The sequence below is a fragment of the Cryptomeria japonica genome, chromosome 2 (assembly GCF_030272615.1).
Source record: "Cryptomeria japonica chromosome 2, Sugi_1.0, whole genome shotgun sequence".
NCBI classification, from domain to species: domain Eukaryota; kingdom Viridiplantae; phylum Streptophyta; class Pinopsida; order Cupressales; family Cupressaceae; genus Cryptomeria; species Cryptomeria japonica.
The window spans coordinates 477,707,185-477,727,531 of record NC_081406.1 but is presented as its reverse complement, the minus strand read 5'-3'; positions in this window follow the sequence as shown (position 1 = coordinate 477,727,531).

The following is a 20,347-nucleotide window of genomic DNA, read 5'->3' as shown; positions in this document are numbered from 1 at the left end:
GGATGATGAGCACTTAAAAGTGACATTTTTAATCTTAATTTATGCTTAAAAACTGTGTATTTTGTTAATTAGTATTCCTAGAGGCAAACTATATGCATGCATGTTTATGTCTTTTTCTTTTATACTCTTATAATTAGAGAATATATATTAGAGATCATATTTTGTACTAAATGTATTACTTTTATGACTAATTGTAAAGTAGAAAATTGGAGGCTTGACCAACTCTCCACTTGGAAGTGGGGAATTTACTAAGCTCAATTTTCACTTGAGGAAACTTTACATTCAAAAGAGGGGTTGAATCTACTAGATCCAATCCTAAATCATACATGTTGGCAAAAAAAATGAAGGAAAACTGAGAGGTTGGGGGGGTGAATTAGTTTTCACTAGATCTACAGACTTGATCATAAATATAGATCTGATAAACTGTAGCAACCACAATAAGATGATACTCCATAGTAGTATGTGTAAATATTACAATATGGAATGCACATGCATTTAGGCACACTAAATAGAGCTCATTGCTAAAAAGATAATAGCCTAGAAGGCTACAACCCTCAGGGAAGTCTCACTGACTTACAATAAGATTCAGAATACAATCCAGAAGAAATGAACTACAATAATAGCATCTCCAAATGCTTGATGACAGTTCCGGTTAAGAATAATTATCTTCTCTACAACACCAATCTCTGCTCAATAACAGTACCAAGGATGAATCACTTGTTTGCACATACACCACTCTCTGATAATACAAACACAACCTCGATACCTAAATGACATGACAATATCACCTATTTATATAATTTATCAACCTTGACAACAAGGTCAGCTAAACCCTCAACTCACAATTACAAAATTACGTCACATGATACAAATATCAGCCACTAGACCAATATAATGATATAAATGGCATAAAATGGACCTAATTCAAATCTCAAAAGACGCAACACCATGGGAAATCATGCCAAGATCAACCACAACATGCTACATCACCAAGAAAACTGCATAACACGAAGATCATCACTGATTCAACAAAATCATCAAGAACACACACAATGATCAATGTGGATCATCAAAACAAATAGGACACAATCAACAAACATTAGCAAGCACGTTAGAATCATCAGCAACAGCTGCATCAACACCACTTATCAAATCTTCATCAATGAAAATTTGAACCTTAAGAATACACAAATAATAACAACTATCACAAAGAAAGATAACTTGCCAAGCAACAATTCACAAACCATCTGAAATTAAGATACATAAGACCATCCCAAAGAATATCTCAAAATCTCAACTCAAGATCTAATCACGCTGGAATATACTAGAGGGAATACTAAACTCTGCAAAGCACCGATCAAATAAACAAACTACAAAAGTAGATCATCTGATATGATCAATTAAGCTTCCTGGATCACCAAAACCAATACAAAAGAATATAATGATACTAGAAATACTCCATATACCAAACCATGATCACAATAAACCAATCAGCAATCACCAGAGTAGGAATATGTTGACATCAATGACAACAACATATCCTAGCAGTAGCAATGTCCAACAATCTCTCACTTTGAAATTGATGGAAACATATGAATGTGAAAAACATTCAATGTAAAGAAATAAAACATCTCCAATAGACTCCCCCTAAGATCAAGAAGATAAAACAGTTTTTCAAATGCTCCATTCCCCCTTTGACAACAATGACAAAGACAAAATATAGATTATGCTTCTCTCCCAAAACACATCCTCTAAGGACAATCTCCCCCTTAGGATAAACTCACAACTGATCACCTAAAACACACACTGACTACTATGGCTGAATAATAACATCAACTCATCAATCCAGATAGAAAGATAAGTGTTTGAGATCCACCAGATTGATGCAACTCAATGCAACTAGTTCTCATCAAGAGGGGCAGATACCCATAACTTTTCTCTCAAATAGACAAATGTATCCATAGGCAAAGGCATAGTGAAAACTTCAGCAATTTTTTCCTTTATAGATGCATATTCCAACTTCACTTCCTCTTCACTGACTTTTTCTCTCAAGTAATTATATTTGATTGACACATGTTTGGTCTTTGAATGTTGCACTCGAATCTTTGACATGTTAATAGCACTGGAATTATCACAATATATGACAGTAGGCTCATCATAGATAAATCTGATATCCTTCAAAATTTGCTTCATCCAAATTATCTGAGCACAACTACCACCAACAACAATGTACTCAGCTTCAGCAGTAGATAAGGACATCGAATCTTATTTCTTACTAGCCCATGAAACCAATTTATTACCTAAAAAGAAAGCACCACCGAAGGTACTCTTCCAGTCATCAACATCACCAGCCCAATCAACATTAGTGATGAGCTGAGATATTATTTTATTCCTAGAACTCATAAGTTTTTGTCTTGTTTTAATTTTTATGATGGGATGGTAATGATGTATTAAAGTTTGACACTATGCATTTTAGATATTAACTGAACCCATTAAATCATGTTTTGTCTTTGCCAGTTATTCCTGCAACCATGTGATTTATTCTTGTTGCCATACAGATTGTCATAGGCGATATCATGTGTGAAATTAATAGATGTTTTGATTAATTAAAATAGATATGTGTATGCTTGTACGTTCTCTCTTTTGAATTGTAGGAATAAATGAGATGCTACGGAGAAGGTTGTCCTATCACGCCAATAGCAGTTTGAGATATTCAAGGTGGCGACTAAAAGTTCAAATCAGTGAAGAGGATAATGAGTGCAAGGAATGACAGAGGAGAAGTAGGTGCACAAGACTCATTTATGTCTGACTCTAGTGGGCATCAATCTTATAATACAACCATGCTATGTTTTGATTGTGGTTTGGTTTAGATCCATGTTTTTAGTGGCTTAACTCTGACTGTTCTCCTTCATGAATGTTATCCGCCTCTTCTCATCGATGTGATCTTAATTATAGGAAGTTATTGTTTTCTTTTAAATAAGTGTCTTTGTCTCTTTTCTAAGGTTAGATTTCTAAGGTTAGAAAAGAAAAGAGAAGGAAAAAGAGTAGAAGATTTAGAAATAAAGTTGCAGAGTGTTTTGAGTTTTCTTTCATTCTGAATAATGTATCAACTTTTGTGAAACAATGAATAAAGATATATTATTCTGAGCACTTAGAGTTATTTTGGAATCCTAGAAGCACTCATCCAAGGGGGCCCACTTGGTGAGTGTTCCTGTGCCTTTGTTAAATTTAGTTTTCTTCTTTCGCTATAGTAAATGTTCTTGCATTGACTGTTCCTGCAGCCATTGGAAACAAATCCATTGACTATTCCTGTAGCCAAAGCAAATAGAGGAATTCTTGTTTGGCATCTTTGGATTTAGTTAGTATTTCTTGAGTGAAATTTATGTTAATGCAGAGTTTTTCCTATAGCCATTCAATTGTTTTAATTCTTGCTTACTTTTCCCGCATAGATTTTAGTTGCTGCAGTAATCCAGGGTAGCTATCACAAGAACTTAGTGCATATATAGTGCAGAATCATTTCAAGTATTACATCCCTGGGTTGACAATCAAATGAACTCCAGCTATGGAGATAGTAACTTCATAGAGTGAATGTCCAAACTTCGGGTTGAAACTTTAACTATAGTTATTATTCCTATTGTTGGACTGAACAATCAGTGTAAGCACATAACATGAAATCATCATTCCTTGGATACCACAAACCATAATCCATAGTTACCTTTGAGTATCTGAATATCCTCTTTACAATAGTGACATGAATCTCTTTTAGATCAGTTTGATATTTAGCAGCCATGCACACAACATGCATAATGTTCGGCCTAGTCTGAGTAAGATATAGAAGTCCACCAACCATAGATCTCTAAAAATTCTCATTATCTTTTAGAGATTCATAATTCTTAGACAATTTGCAACCAGTCACCATAGGAGTTCCAACTAGTTTGGAGTCATCCAACCCAAACTTCTTCAACAATTCCTTCACATATTTAATTTGAGATATAAAAATACCTTTTCCAATTTGTGAAATCTGCAAACCTAAGAATTTTTTTATCTCTGCTATCATAGACATCTCAAATTCTTTCTGCATATCACTAAAAAACTTCACGCTCAAGTTATCATCTCCTCCAAAGATAATATCATCAACAAAGACTTCAACAATCAAGATGTTATCATTCTCAATCTTAAAATACAAATTTTTGTCAACATACCCTTTATTAAATCCTAATTTTAACAAGTACTTATCCAATCTAGCATACCAAGCTCTAGGGGCTTGTTTCAATCCATAAAGAGATTTATTTAGTTTATATACCATGTCTCCATCATCTACTAATGAAAATCCATCAGGTTGCTCAATGTAGACTTCTTCCTCAAGATCACCATTCAGAAAAGATGACTTGACATCCATTTGATACACTTTAAAATATTTATAGGCAGCATATGCAAGCAACAGTCTAACAACTTCAAGTCTAGCTACCAAAGAAAAAGTCTCCTTGTAATCAATTCCTTCTTTCTATGAATATCCTTTGCATACCGGTCTTGATTTATTTTTGACGACTTCACCAACTTCATTCAATTTATTCCTGAATACCCATTTAGTACCAATAACATTCTTATCTTTAGGTCTAAGCATAAGCTCCCATGTGTTATTCTTTTCAATCTGATCTAATTCTTCTTCCATAGCCCTCATCCAATTTTCATCTTTGCAAGCCTCAACAACATCTTTAGGTTCAATTTTATAAATCAAACATACCTCTTCAGTAGCGAGCCTTTTTCTAGTCATCACACCTTTATTTTTATCATGAATAATTTTATTTTTTTAATGATTCAATCTTTATATACCTTAGAGTCTTCTGATTATTTTGATTTTCAGATTCATGCACCTCTCCATTGACAACAACAACATCTGGATTAACTGGATCTACCAGATCATTCTGCTTCAATTCTTCAGTCTAAATAGGATTTAGAACAATGTGTTGACCATCATCATATCTACATGCTCTGATTTCTTTTCCAAGGTTCTCATCCACGTTCACATTTGTACTTTCCACTATCTTTCTCATTCTCTTATTGTAGCACTAGTAGGCTTTTCTCTTTGTTGAATATCCCAAGAAAATTCCTTCATCACATCTTGTATCAAACTTTCCTATGTTGTCATCTCTCTTGATATAACATTTGCTACCAAATACTTTGAAATATCTCACAGTAGGAACATGACCAAACCATAGCTCATAAGGAGTTTTACTAGTATCACCTTTAATATAAACTTGGTTGAATGTGTAAATAGAAATGCTAACATCTTTTCTGCAATAGATCTTTTGAACTTTCCCTTCAAACAACATAGTCCTTGTAGCATCCAAGATAGTTTTGTTCTTCCTTTCAACCACTCCATTCTATTGAGGGGTTCTAGGAGTAGATAGTTGTCTTGCAATCCCATGCTTCTCATAGAATGAATCAAACTCACTGGAACAAAATTCTCCTCCCCTGTCAGATCTCAGACATTTTACCTTCAATCCAGACTTAGTCTCAACCTTTGCTTTGAATATCTTGAATTTGTCTAATGCTTCAAATTTATCCTTCAAAAAGACAATCCACATCATCCTGGAATAATCATCAATTAGCAACATAAAATATCTATCTCCCTATACACTTGTAACATTTGTAGGTCTACATAGGTCAGTATGCACAAGATCTAGCAATCCATCAGATGTATATTGTTTTCTCTTGAAAGAAATTCTTGTTTTCTTACCCAATTGACATTCCATACATACCAAATTAGCAGGTTTAACAATCTTAGGTAGATCTCTAACAACTTGTGTAGAACTAATATTAATCATTGAATTAAAGTTAACATGACACATTCTCCGATGCCACAACCAACTTTCATCAATCTAAGAAACCAAACAACTTTTCTCACCAGCATTCAAATGAAAAATATTACCTTCAGTCTTAGTTTCAGATGAAATCTCTATACCAGAGGGATTTAGGATCTTGCATTTACCATTCCTGAAGTGTAAATCATAACCTTTGTCAACTATCTATCCAACACTCAAAATATTATGCTTCAAACCTTCAATGTACAGAACATCATCAGTATTATGCTTACCATCAAAGGAAATAGAACCTATACCACGGATCACATAGGCTTTGTCATCTCCAAATCTCACTATTCCACCATCATACATGTGTCGACTTGAATTTCATCATCATAATACTACCTGCAACATATTAGTTTCACAAAATACAAAGGAAATGCTATGGGAAATCCAAACTCAACCAATAAAACTACATGAAATTGATATTAAAATAAAAACCATATTATTACCTTCATGATTTAAGTCTCATTGTGTCCTAACTCCACTGTTCCTAGTTGCAAATGATGTGCTCTAAGACAAGCACTGATAGCTTCCAAGATGGCATATGAATATTGGACTGATAACTGATAGTTAACTGATACTATGATATGCAATGCTAAATGATTATGCTATTTTCTTCAAGATTAAAACTCATGGATGCATAAGTTTTCACAAATGGTTAACTTGAAAATTCACTTGAAGACTAACTCTTTCTCAACTCAAACTCCTGCATTTATAGACTTTGAGAGGACAAGATGGTGTGTCCTAGATCAACGGTAATGATTAGATCTATAGATTTGGATGGTTGTGAGCAAAGGTGAAGGTTGAGAGAAAGGGGGAAGGAGAAGACAAGTGTTACTCATCTCACCTTGACTGGGTTGCTGACTGAGGGAATCTAGAGATGGTTGGAGAAGATTTAGGCATGAGAGGACAAGTGGACTCAAGTTATTCCTAAGATGTAGGGATACTGGAGAGAATATAGAAGAAGGTTAAGATATATGTGTACATACACAATATTTCATTTATTTTGGAGGTTGAAGATAAGTGGCTAATAAATGATTTATTTATTTTAATTTTGTTGAATTAATTTAGCCACATGGTGGATGAGTTGGCAAAGGAAAGATGAAGTGGAGATGGAAGAATGAGTTGGAAATGAAATTAAATAATTTAAGAAATCATTTAATAATTGAGACTAGAGGATAGAGGAATAACCATTAAATATTAGATATTTAGTTGATTGAAGGAATAATTAAATATTAGATATTTAATTAATTGATTAGAAGAATAGGATAAATGAATGAATTAATAAAATGTTTCAATTAAATTAATTAATAGAAAGACATGAAATGAATTAAATAAATTAATCTTTTCAAATTAACTATTTAATAGAAAAATAATTATTAAATAAATATTAAATATTTATTTAATCACTCATAGCCATTTTTATGTGTATACATTTTGGCCCTCTTTGAAATGATGTTGAGACAACATTGTTTCAAAGATTAAATCAAGTCTCGAGTGTGCCTGATGGAGATAAAAAATACTGATTGTGCGCCCCCTCGGGAGATTGATCGTGAAATTTGTTGAATTTTTTTTGATTGAGCGATTAATCTCACGATAATTGAAAAGCTCCTTCAATTAAATTCATTTGTGAAAAATAAATTAATTTGCCTCATTTTAATAACATTAATTACCCTTCCAAATGGTAAATATAAAATTAACCAAAGATAATTTTAATTTCATTTGCATCCTTGTCATCTTGTGAAGAAAATTGTCTTTGGTGAGGTGGTGAAATGGTGCACCCATTCGAGAGCCAACGATTTGAGCATGTTCGACTATATCAGCGATCTCCTGACTATGGGTATCCGATATGTACCTTATTCCAAGATGTTTTGCAACTTGTCGTATGACTTTCCATGTTTGTCGGCACGTGTGAGGCTATTTTAAATTTTATTCGATTTTCGGCTTTATGTTAGCACGTTTGTTGTTTATGCTAGCGCTTTTGCAATTGATGTTAGCACTTTTGTGATTTTTAGCACATGTGTTTGTTTTGTTCACGCTTTTAAGATGTATGTTAGCGCATTTGTTATGTCAACGCTTATACTTTGAGTGTTTATGCATATGTGAAAAAGGGTAGTGCTAATGACTATTTCATGCGTTTGTTGCAAGGTTTAGCGCTTTTGTGAAAAATGTTCACGCATATGTTTGATTTAGCACCTATGTTCAATAAAATAATGCTTTTGTTAAAAATATTAGCGCTTATGCTTCCGATGAATTTGTTTGATGTTGTTCATGTTAAAGTTCACTTTGATGACTAGATTTAGGCATTTTGATGCACAATTGTGATTGATAAGTATTCGATTGATGTCTTGATTGATAGAAATTTGATAATGTTGATTGATAGGATAAACGATTGATTGATTTGATTGGATAGATTGATAGATTGATATATTAGCTCTAAGAAACTGATGCAGTTTCTGATGAAGAGCATAACAGAGTTTGATTGAACTCATTGATTGATAGAAAACCATGATTGATAGGTTTAGATTTATTTGATATCCTGATTTGCTTCATTTTGAAAAGATGTACCAATTGTTGATGTGATAGATTAGCAATCTCTTTGAGTTGATAGATGGATGAGTGATGATTGATAAAGATCAAATTCTCTTGTTAAACAGGAGAAACTTGATGTTCTCCAGTGTCGAGAGAAATTCCCGGCTATGCGCCACTTAGTGCTAGAGCTTACACAGGTTGAGATTAGATACATAGATGCCTATGGATTACACCATTTGTTATGCATGCCTGATATTACCCATAATAGGGGATTGTTGTCTACTTTAGTAGAGAGATGGCATAGCAAGTATAACACTTTCCACCTGCCCACTGGTGAGATTAGTGTCACACTCGAGGATGTATACAGGATTCTCCACATCCCCGTGACTGGTGAGTTAGTCCAGAATGATTTTCAGGATCATAGAGGGATAGAGGCTTGCAGAGCCGTATTTGGTGATGCAAGCATTTCGAGAGGAGAGATCTAATGGGAGGATATGATTATGTATTACGAGACTCTCCTTGTGATTCTTGTAGGTTTGATTGGGAGATTCATCTATCAAGATAGGAGATCTAGAGGTTTTGTTGTTGGTTGAGGTGAGATTCTTTAGAGCATGATGCAGCATCAGACTCGATATGCTTGGGGTGTTTGTATGCTCGCTCATTTGTATCATGAACTTCATCAGGTTGTTTTCAATGAGAGTACTAGTCTATCGACAGGATGCACGCTTTTATAGATCTGGTGTTGGGAGCACATTTCTTTTACTCGGCCTATCCATCATAGATTTTGTGGTGAGAGGCAGCCATATATGTATTTATATGCAGGTATCCTTACTCAGCATAAGCTGGGTAAGATGGAGTATTGGCGTTGGGTTCTTGATTCATTGGATAGTGTTATTTGGAGACCGTATATCGATTGTGAGCCATGGATGGATGGTGCACATACATTACCATTTATTATGCAAAGTAGATATCTCATTGGTTGGACTCCATACATTGTCGAGCGACAATTGATTAGTCATATTTTGAGATAGTTTGGTATCATTCAGCACATGCCTACTAGTGTCACAATATATGCATGATGGTACAGGGATAGGCAATATTGGGGACCATCTTTGTATTTTGAGATATCACATGTAGAGTTTCTGTCTACTCCTAGGGTGGCTTATGATTTGAGATTACACAATCTAGATCTTGGTGTTACTACAAATTATGCTCAGTACATGCTTGCACACCTGTTTGCTCGTATTACCGATCCAACAAAATCCTCCTCCTAGCTTAGGAGATGAGGATGATGATTCAGATGATCCCATTATTAGGAGACAAAGATAGAGACGAGATCTTAGAGTTGCTTAGGAGGTCAAAGGTGATGGGGATGAGGGAGGAGATGGAGTTGGAGGTGGTAGGAGACCTAAACGGAGAGGAGGTTGATTGAGAGTCTATGGAGGACCTTTTGGACTGGTTGGAAAGATTGGGAGACCACTTCCTATGGGTGGGAGAGATGTAGGATGGATTGGGAGGGATACTGGTAGGGCAGGGATGAGATCAGTGAGAGGGTTACCCTCTATAAGAGGAGGCATGATTACTAGACTGGATGGGGGTTTCGGAAGAGGCATTGATTTTGGTCAGATTCAGCCAGACCCTAGGGTTATTGCAACTCATGGTGGAGAGGATGAGGATCTAGAGGATCATGTTCCAATTATTAGACGACAGGTTCTGAGAGCTACTCAGGTTGAGATTCCAACAGGTGGATAGGGAGGTGGAGATGAGGGGATTGAGGGTCATGTTCCTCAACAGGATGTGCCAGAGCAGGAGACCTTGGATAGTCTCAAGGCAAAGATAGATCAGCTTAGAGAACAAGTACAGACATTCATTATAGAGAGAGACAGGGTTGTTAGGAGATAGAAGGATACTCAAGGTATTCTTGATCACATTTAGTAGGTTGGATCAGGAACTCTCTTAGTTGATACCATTAGAGAACTAGTTCAGGCTGGGAAGGAGACATCACACTGGCAAAGATTATATGAGGATTTATTCGTAGAGAGCCATAGGACATGTATCTATCATACTACTGTGAGAATGGATACTAGCAGCAGTGGAGTCATTGGACCTCCTCAGAGGAGTGGTGATTGTATGAGATAGGCATCTAGAGGATCTTCTCGCCCACTACCACAAAGATGGACAAAGTTAGGTGGTAGTAGCACAGGACAACCTTGACTTGAATTAAATTGATTAGGCACTTGTATTTTTTATTCGATATCACTGTATACTTGGAGTTTTTATTGTTTTATGATGATCTATATGCAGACATGGACTCTATATGATGATGTTTTATTATGTATGTTACTCTATATGATGATGATCTCTATGCATTGATTACATGGATGATGATCTTTTCTATTTGATGTTGATGTTCTATATGATGCAATGATGAATGCTTTTGATTTTTTATTTTGAAAATGCAAATGAAAATGATTACTAACTTAAATGATATGTTTTACTTAAATGATGTAAATGCAATGATCTATATGAGAATGCAAATGAATGAGTGATTTTATCATTTTTAATGCGTAGGATGATGTAAATGCAAATGATCTACATGATATGTTTTTAATTTTATATGTAATTCTTCCAATGATTACGAATCTAAGTGCAAAAATGCAACTAAATGAAATGGGTGATGATTAAAATGATTCTAAAAATTAATGCACCTACAATGATCAAATGCAAATTGTTTTTGTTTGTCCAAGTATAATCAATATTTATTTATGACCATTAATCTCTGAATGAAATGAAATGCTTATAATGAAGATGAATAATGAGATAATCTAAAATGATCTAACCAAAAATGATACTGTCATTATTCATATGTTGTCGTGTAACAGTGCTTGATTTCATCATTGAGCGTTAAAATGTTTTAAGAAAATACAAGCAACTTGACATAATGATCCAAGCCAACTTGAGTATTGCTTAAATGGATTTTGATATAGCAAGATTATACAAGCAACTTCATATCATGAATCAAGCTGACCTGAGTATTTCTTGTAGAACAGACAAGGATTATCCTCTTTCATGCATGACTCGGAACGTCCTCCTTGATCTTTTATCGATCATATCCTTGGACAAGTACATACCTTAATAAGGGATAAACCACAAACAACAATCAAAGAAAATAATCATGCCCCATCATTTCTTCTCTAGTCATGGGCATCCTTGAGTCGCATAAAGTACATGATTAGAAATAAAATCAAGATATAAACACTGAATCTTGTATGTCATTCACATGTTCTCATGGTCATTAACTATTATAATCATCTTGATGAATGATCATTGATAATCTTTTATTACTTGTTGGTTGAATCTTTATATCCCGAGGTTCACAATTCAATTGTTAAAAAAAGGCCTTGATCTTCGTTGCTTTGTTGCTTGTTAGTTGTTTCAAAATCCTAGATGTTTTTGGTTTTTCTAAGTTTTTTGAATGTTTTGGATTTTCAAAGATTCAAAAGATTACCTTAGCAAAAAAAATTAGTATTTTGCCCCTAGCAGAAACGAAAATTTATTATGGATGTGCAAATTGATCAAGATCCAAACCATGGCGGGATACAAATGCAGATTGATTGATTTTGATAAATCTAAGACAGTGACTACGACAAGTATGCCAAAGATTGATAATTGTTGGTAAGCTGCATAATTCCTACTAAATGGTTCAAAGCAATGGATTTGAAAGATGAAATGGATAAGCTAGGATAGATGGAAGTGATAGATGCGATAGGATGGAGTGGATAGGTGCACAAAGCAATCTCATAGATGGAAGAACTCACTTTTTAGATAGCACCTATTTACCAGGTTTTCACTGTCTAAATTAATTGCCTTTTTTTTATGCTTTTCTAATTTTTACTTATTTCTTTTGGACTTTATATGTTTTTTATTGATTTTTCTAGGACTTTAAATGCTTTTTATTGATTTTTCTAGGACTTTAAATCTCAAGCATAGAATTTCTTGAGATGGATAGAATTGATAGGTTCATCAAACCAATCACCTTCAGGGGTAGATAACTTGTATGCTCCTGAGCCATATGTTGCTACTATGACAAAAGGACCTAGCATATTTGGTTCAAATTTACCCTTCTTTTGTTGGTCTTGCTGATTTGTCAAATTCTCCCTTAGAACTATATCTCCAAACTAAAAAATGTGTGGCTTGATTATGATTATAGCTTCTTGCCATTCTTTGTTGATATACCTTCAAATGATCTGTTTCATTTTGGTGACGTTCTTGGATCAGCTCAAGTTCTTGAAGTCTAGAGACTCGTTGTTCTTCTTCTAGTATAAGACCTTTCAAGGAAACTAGTAGAGAAGGTTGTAATACCCTAAAAATGCTCATCTAAACCATGAGCCCCTAATCTCGATAACGTCACCAAGGTCCTAATCAAAGGCAATTAAATAAATCTTGAGCACACAATTAATTCTTTAATCATCAAATGTCACATGGCAAATTAATCAACCAATATTAATTAAATATTTATTTAATTAATTAAAACATTCCAAGTAAATCATTTTAAACAATTATCTTATTTATTTTAATTAAATATCTTTTTCATATTTAATTAAATAAACCAATTTGCCATTAAATCATCAAAATGAGGAATTTAATTAAATAAATCAATTGAGCACAAATCTTAAAAAAATGAAATAAATCAAAAAAAGTAATTAATTGACCAAGAAAGAATTAAAAATTTGAGAAAAGAAATCAATTGGAGATAATCTTGAAAAACAAATTAAAAATTGATGAATAATCTCAAAGAAAGCAATTAAAACAATTAAATATTAAAATTGAATGAAATAGAGAATAAATCAGTTTTTCTTGATTTTATCTTAATTTTAGTTCAATTTCCTTTAAAACTGAGAAAAGCATCCAATCACATCAATTCACCTGGATTGTGCTTCCTCTTGGATAATCTTGATCGCTCATCATCATTTGATCTCAGCCATTGGTTTCTTTCTAAATTTTCTATAAATTCAAGCTCTCATCTCTCATTCAAAAATCCTGGATCCTGGAGAATGTATTGTTATTATGTTGTTTTTGCTCTAGGTTCATTGAGAATTTGCATTGAGATATTGCATATTAATTATTTCATATTGCTTAAATCATTTAGCTTAATATTGCTTAAATCATGATAGATTAAACTTGCATATCTTTTATTCATCTAGCTTAAATCTTGCATCCATCTAGCTTGAATTCATGCTCATATAGATTTAAAAATCCTTCATTTAGGTGTTGTCTAGTCACTAGATAGCTTAGAAATCTGAAAGCAATCTAAACTCGCATCGACTAGAAGGCAATGGGTCGCTTTGTAATGGTTTATTATTCATTGATTATTGATTTACTAACCATGCATGTAATGACTTGATTGAAGTGTTGTGTAGATTACAGATACAGTTCCACTTTTCACACACACATTTCTGGTGCCCACCGTGGGGCAGAAAACTACTTTTTCGGCCTCAAAATCATTATTTTTATCCTGCAGGTTTCATCCGTATAGTCTCTGCAAAATATCGTATAAGCAATTTTGCTGCATCGTATGACATTATATTGAAGCATGCGATTTATCGTACAAAACAAGATTATATCCTATAAATTGTTGTACGAATCATAATATGGACTCGTACGACATACTGATTCTGTTATATTCTGTCGTTCTATATTGATTTATGACTCGTATGATATACTACTTATGCTATCTTCTATCATTGCGTATTGATTTCTAACCCGTATGATAAAAGTGTTCTGTCATTCCATTTTATGAGGATTGTCGTACAATTCTATTTTCTGATAGATTAAAAAAATAGATTACTTTTCAGAGTTTTTCTTAAATTAAATTTTGATTATGCTAACACTGACCCTGAATTGTCTTTTGTCTGCCTGAGATTTTCACAGCCTAACCAGTTTCTTGCAGGACGCTTATCAAAGAATTTATCAATCAAACATATTCTTGTCAAAGAATAAAAACAACATGACTACTGATACGTTGTTTTTGCAAGTTACCTAAAAGAGAAATCAATCAAACATCATGTATTCTTTAATTTTTCTGGGCACCTAACTTTCTATCTGGGCAATGAACAAATCTATCCTTTGTGCTTTTTTGGAAAAATTTGGAGAGGTAGGAGAGTATGCTCTTGTCTTTCTAAGACAATTAGAAATCTAGATCCTTGAGGCTTTTTCTTTGTTTGAGATTTGTACATCTTTAGCAGGCTTGCCCTCCCGAGGGGTTGAAAAACTCTTGAAGCCATTATGGTTGGTGTGAGGGGAATGACCTAAGTGGGAACGGCTAAATGCCAAGTACTCCAACCCACTATAAAATAAATGTGATTTGATGAAAATCAAGTCAACGTTAGTGCTCGAGAATAGCTCTCCTCAGTACCTTTGGGTATATTGAACCTTGGTTTTAAAGGCTGGGAGACCTCTTAATTGAGTTTATACCTCGACGTGCTGAATGAAACCCTTACTAGATCCAATTAAAATTAGAAGCTACTCGATTGACCTCTGAAAGGTTGATAATCTTTGTGCAAGAGAGATAGTAACTCTCCCAAGACACTTGCCATATCGTGCCCCCATTAGCATTTGGAGTCGACTAATACGACGTTGAGAATCCATTGCATGAGACTCAGCGGTCATATTTTGATTAGCTATTGGGTGTGTACCTAAGTCAACAAGCAAAGGTTTTCTTCTCTAAGCCAACTTCCATAGGTTTGCATGCTATGATTGGAGTTACTATTTATACTACGCGTTTTCTATGTTTTCATCCCTCAAACTAAAAATGGAATATTAAAACTGGAGAAAACAAATCAACAAACTCAGTGATCAAAAATCTGTCCATGTCATGAACTAGTCCATCCTAGTAAAAAAAAAAATCAGTCCATCTTAGAATTGGTTATACTCAGTTGTCATACCCAGTCATTGAAAAACTCAGAATTTTTAGTCCCTGCTCTATGAACAATCATACGAGTTTGGTAAATTGTCATCCTGCACCATATCCTATGTCATACGAGTCTTCTAATTCATCGTCTGAGCTCAATCCTCTATCATACGAGACCCAGTAGTCTGTCGTTCTAAGTTAACTCTTGTGTCGTATGAGACAGAACTACACAAAATACTTTGTCATTCAGGACCTACCCATTTATTGTACGATACTAGGCAGCAATTCATATGAAACAAAACTGTTGTCATCCTGAAACTGTTATACTGTCATACGGTCTCAGAAATACAGTCGAATGAGTCTTTGATTTCGCCAGTCCAGAACAGTCAAACCTGTCCAAAACAATCTACAGTGAGCCTAAAACTGGTTATCATCCTCCTGAGCATAAACAACCTTGATAGTGTACCTTTGTCGTTGTGTTGCACGATTTTGTCGATCATCTTTAAGCTAGTTCAAAGAAACATCTTATCAAACCTAAGTTAACTTGGATAGCGTCTTACACAGGATAGATCATTCCTGAAACCAGACCAGATCTTACTTACTTCTCTCAATCACTACGTTAAATGAACTACTAGCTACAATTTGATCTTGACTTCTATAACACATTTGGCTCTCGGTCCTATTGGTTACAAAATGCTTGTTCAAACTAGAAATTCTCGCAGCAAAAAGGACAAAGAAAAAGAAATGCCCTTTGTGTCAAAAGACAATCCATTCTTTGTGGAAGACCTCTTTTACAATAAACCATCCTCGTCACAGATACTAGTTTACAACATACCAGTCTTTCATCAGCCCCTATCTCCCACCATGTCTGGGGAAAGACAAGAAAGAGAAGCTAATAAATGAGACACTCACGATGACTTTAGCAACCATGCCACTGACAGTGATTCCTCATCGACTGAATCTGAGCTTCCTGAACCTCATGAAGCTGAAGTACATATATGTCAGAATGATAAACAATTTCAAAAAATGATGAAGGTCATCATGGCTAGGGAAAAAGAAGACTATTTCCTAGAATTAGCAAAGCAAGGTGCCAAAATCCCTACTGGTTATAATGTGGAGGCCCTCGTTGCTAAAGAGGAAGAGACAGCATGGGAAAAAATGAGCAAACAAATTCAAGCATTACAAACTACGGTCACAAGAATAGAAAACAAAGATAAAATGCCAAAACAATATTCTCTCGACACAATATGCCCATTCCCATTTGACATAAACCTTTACATGTCTCCATTTCCTTCACAAGTTGAGATCCCAAAATTTGAAAACTATGATGGTACCTCAAATCCTCAAGATCATGTTAGAGAGTTTTGTGTTGCTTGTATGGAGTTCATGCACGATCAAACATACCTCATGCGCCTTTTCCCAAGGAGTTTAGGGGGTCAAACAATGGAATGGTTCGCAAGTCTACCCAAAGGGATAAAAATGTTTGAAGAACTAATCCAACTATTTTTACAACAATACTCATACAACATTCATCACCCATTCACTATGATAGAGCTTTGCAATACCAGACAAAAGATATTAGAACCCTTTCTCACCTTCCTCCAATGATGGAGATGTTAGGGTTCCCACAGATACTGAGAGGGGGGGGTGAATCAGTATCTGATCGGTTATGAGATTTTCTTGAAACTGAATATGCAGAATATAAAGTAACAGTATACTGGTATGCAAGAATTAATGTAAATAACAAAATCAAAAGCATCCACATGAAAAGAACACCATAACACAAGATGTTTAATGAGGAAACCTAGTGTGGGAAAAACCTCGGTGGGATTTGTGACCCACAATATTCACTTACTAGCCAATAAGAGAATATTACTTACAATAGGGGCCCGCACATGCAAGAAGGCCAACTGCCTAGAGCTCACTACTCAACAAGAAGTCACACTGACTTACAAAGAGGATTTACACAAATCCAATATTCTGTACTGCTTTACAATAGCATCTTCAATGCCAGATTCAGTACCTGTTCTTGCTCTGTTCTTTACATATACCCTTGACCTACAATTCGCACATTAGGTCTGCCTTATATTTTATTTACTACATACTCTCTATATCCTACAAATTCCTACAATGATCTCTTTTATATACAAGAGTCATTTTACAATTTTCCAAGTCGGCTTACAATGATAAACAAAATATTACATATCAAAAATCCTGTCGGCCTCTGTGCCGGTATACATCTTCTGTGCCGGTGCCGGTGTACATTGATTTTGTTGATGTCAGTGCATTGTTTTGTTTGAGTAATTCTTAGCCGGTATAATGTCTTTGCCAGTGCCATAGGATTGCAAGGTTGTCTGTGTAATGCTTTGCCGGTATAATGTCTTTGTCGGTGTCATAGGATTGCAAGGTTGCCTATGTAATGCTTTGCTGATATAATGTCTTTGTTGGTTCTTCACCTACTAACTCTACCTCTAATGAGGTAGGACAAATTGGGTATGGAACTACAAAAGAAGAATTAGACACTACAAAAATAGAACCAGTCATCAGTCTAGAGGAAGTTGAATGGAAGAGATGACAGGGATTAACAGAACCATCAAAGTCATGTCCACAAGTATGTCAAATACAAGCAATCAATGAACCAAATCATGAAGGAACTTGCAGCATCAAAGATGTGGGTGTTGATACTATATATACCTTTACTAAGCCACTTGAAGATGAGTCAGCAACTTCATCCTATGACTCTGATGACTCAGACAGGAGCTCTATTTATAACAACAACTATTCAACAACACATTATGACTACTCTGTCATGAATGATAAGATACTATCTACTGTCACACCATGATATGTGGTCTAGTCTGAAGTAGGTGACAATGCTAGAAGTAGGTCAGTTGGGTTAGGTCCAATAAATACTAACATGAATTTTGATAATTGTGGCATAACTCTTCCTGGTATCAAGACACATACGCAAGGTAGTCTTCTAGAACTTGACTGGTTGGTTCGAAGCCATGATGATAGTACCATGAACTCCCTTGAGCCTATTCCAACCTTATCCTTAATGCATCTAGAACTGATTGATTGTACTCTTTATAACCAACCCTTGAATGTACCTACTTTTGCTAATGACTATACATTAGCCTATTATCTCAATGTAGCTGAACCCATGTACTCTTCCACTAGTGAACAGAATGAAAACATGAGTGAAGCGGATATCAAGTATCTCATTCACAAAAAAATAAAAGATCTAATGGTGAAAACCACATTGTGACAGTGTCAGAATCTAAAAGAGAGAAAATAAAGGATGTACTTAAAGGTGAAAACCTCTCTGAGGTGCCTGAAGGTGAGATACTTGATATACTGCCAAGTCACTTCCAGGAGAGATCTTCCAAACTGATCAAGCCAACTCAACCAGTGAACACTGGGAGTCAAGAGACACCACACATCATTCATTTAGCTCAAACACTATCAGCAGAAGAGTTAAAATATTTCAGCAACCATTTTTTAGAAAAGAAGATCAACTTTGCATGGACATACTCAGATATGCCAGGACTAGATCCTGATCTCATCATGCATCATCTCTCTATTATACAAGGAGTTAAACTAGTCAAGCAAAAACTCCATAAGATGCATCCTCATGTGGCATTGCTAGTCAAGGCTGAACTAGAGAAATTACTAAAAGCTAGATTTATCAAAGCTATAGACTACGTAGAATGGATATCAAACATAGTACCTGTATCAAAGGGAGACAAATCTATTAGAGTTTGCATAGACTTCAGGGATCTCAACAAAGCATGTCTAAAAGATGATTTTCCATTGCCCAACATTGACATGATAGTAGATATGACTACTAGATATGAGATGTATTCCTTAATGGATGGATTCTCTGGTTACAATCAGATCAAGATAGCACCTGAAGATCAAGAAAAGACAACTTTCACATGTGCATGGGGAACCTTCTGTTGGAATGTTATGCCATTTGGTCTAAAGAACACAGGAGCAACTTACCAAAGACCAGTAACCACTATATTCCATGATATGATGCATAAAAACATGGAAGATTATGTTGATGAAACCCTGGTAAAGACTATGAAGAGATCTACACATATTCAAGAGCTAGGCCTCATACTAGATAGAATGGAAAGATTCAAGCTCTGGTTAAATCCTAAAAAGTGTGCATTTGGGGTAACATCAGGAAAATTGCTTGGTTACATAATTTCAAAAAAAGGAATTGAGGTTGACCCTGAAAAGGTCCAAGCTATAATGGAAATTCCTCCACCCAAGAATATCAATCAAATGAGAAGTTTATAGGGCCATCTTCAATGAATAAAGTATTTTATATCTCAGCTAGCTAATAAATCTTAACCCTTCACGAAGGTATTAAGGAAAGGGATTCAATACAATTGGGATAAAGATTGTGAATGACATTTACAACAAATCAAAGAATATCTTTCTAATCCACCCATATTAATGCCACTGATTCAAGGTAATCCACTAATCCTATACATATCAGCTATAGATACTTCACTGGGGGCACTTCTGGGACAACAGGATGACAATAAAAAGGAATGAGCTATCTATTACATCAGTAGAATATTGGTGTCATATGAAATGAACTACACTATAATAGAGAAAGCACGTTTAGCATTGGTCTTTGCATCACAAAAATTAAGGCACTATATGTTGGCACACTCTATTAAGCTAGTATCTAAGATTGATCTGCTCAAATATCTTCTCAGTAAAGCAACGCTTACAGTACGGTTGGCTAAATGGGTCATGGTTCTTACTGAATTTGATATCGAATATGTGGAATGTACAGCCATCAAAGGAGAGGTTATTGCAAACCAACTTGCTGATGCTCCACTTGAAGACAGTCAACCTCTACATATAGAATTCCCAGATGAATCAATCATGCACCTTATTGAACAATCATGGAAGATGTTATTTGATGGGTCTTTCACTCAACATGGTTATGGTGCTGGAATAATTTTTATTACTCCTCAAAAATATTCAATTCTAAAAGCTTACAAGATTCTCTTCC